Genomic DNA, 2,042 nt, shown 5'->3' with positions numbered 1-2,042 from the left:
CTGTTGCCCAGCAGGCTGGAGTGCAGTGGTGCGATCTCTCTCTCTCTCTCTCAAATCAGCCGGGCATGGTGGCTCACACCTGTAATCCCAGCACTTTGGGAGGCCAAGGCAAGTGGATCATGAGGTCAGGAGTTTGAGACCAGCCTGGCCAACAGAGTGAAACCCCGTCTCTACTAAAAATACAAAAATTAGCCAAGCATGGTGGCATGTGCATGTAGTCCCAGCTACTCAGGAGGCTGAGGCAAGAGAATTGCTTGAACCTGGGAGGTGGAGGCTGCAGTGAGCCAAGATTGCACAACTGCACTCCAGCCCGATGACAGAGCAAGATTCTATCTCAAAAAAGAAAGAAAAAAAAGAAAGAAATAACTTAAGCAGATAGTGAGGATATGGAGTCCTCTGTAAGGCTTTTCGTTTTAATGAAAAGCAGCCCCAGATCATTTTCTAACAAAGAGCACCCTGCAAAGTCGAGCCGTAGACATAGACAAGCAAGCTGGGAGCTTGCACAGGTGAATGACGGCAGGAACTAGGGACCAGACACAATGAAGACGGCGGCTACCAGCCATACGTACCTAAGGAGCAGACGAGGTGGCGCCAGCTGAGAATTCATTTGCATCCTAAGATTACAGTGAGGTGACCAGGCTTTCCCACACACTACGTAAATGTCATACCTGATCAAACCAATCTGTGAGCCCTACAGAAAGCAGACACTGCCTCCTCAACCCGACTGTAAAACCTGCACATCTACCAGCAGCTGGTTCTTTCCACTTGGAGACCCCTCTTCTCCATAGAGAGAGCTGTTTCTTTCACTTCTCTCCTGCCTATTAAACCTCTGCTCCTAAACTCCTTATGTATGTCTGTGTCCTCAGTTTCCCTGGTGTGTGACAATAAACCCCAGGGTATATCCCACAGATAATGCAGCCACATCACAAGGACAAGGAAGGGCCACAGCCAGAACCAAGCTCGCTAAGCCGGCAGCAGGAAGACTGGCCTCAGGACACCACAGCTGTGCACACCTGTTTCTCGGCCACTCTGCTGTTCTTCAGGGCTTGGATTTTAAGAACCTTTATGTGATGAAAGGTGGTAAACACAGCACCATTCATGGGGTTTTCCCACCTCTGCAGCCACAGTTACTGTGGACACGGTAGGCATGACGAGGCCCCTGTATTTGTGCCCTGACAAAGAGAGTCGAAACCCTAAGGAAGCCGGTGTGAACAGGAGACCGTGTCCTACGCAGCCCGGGACTGAGGCAGCTTCTAGTTTCAGGAAATCAAGCGGGACTAGAGGTATAACTTGGCCGGCTCCCCACAGGAGCTCCCAGCAGGGGCAGGGTGGGGAAGTGAAATCCAAGCTGGGTGCCATGTGGGAGCCCATGTCCATACCAGACCAGGTACTGGTGGCAAAGACCCCAACACCCTGGATAGAGGAAGGCATGAAGAAAATACTTAAACTTGTCAGCACTCTGCGACCTGCGGTGCTGTGAGAGTGCTGGGGCACCATGTTCCAGCCTTGTCGTAAGGCTACAGCTTGCTCCCTTTGGAGAAACATGCACCCCCTCACACACCCACACACACCCACACACACCCGCACACACCCACACACACCCACACACACCCGCACACCCTCACACATGCCCACCCTCACACATGCACACTCACACATGTACCCTGACACACCCACACACACCCGCACACACCCTCACACACCCACACACACCCGCACACACTCGCACACATGCACACCCTCACACATGCCCACCCTCACACATGCACACTCTCACACTCACACATGTACCCTCACACACCCACACACACTCACATGTACACCCTTACATACAATGTCACACATGCACACCCTCACATTCACACCACACACATCCTCACATATGCACATCCTCACATATGCACGCCCTCACACACACACACTTACACAAGCACACACACCCATACACCACCACACATGCACATCTTTATACACTCACATATGCACCCCCTCACACTCAAACCCACACACAGCCTAACACATGCACGCCCTCACACATCGAC

This window comes from Cebus imitator, unplaced genomic scaffold, assembly GCF_001604975.1.
Source record: "Cebus imitator isolate Cc_AM_T3 unplaced genomic scaffold, Cebus_imitator-1.0 Scaffold509, whole genome shotgun sequence".
Classification (NCBI taxonomy): domain Eukaryota; kingdom Metazoa; phylum Chordata; class Mammalia; order Primates; family Cebidae; genus Cebus; species Cebus imitator.
Note: the sequence above shows the minus strand (reverse complement) of the source record.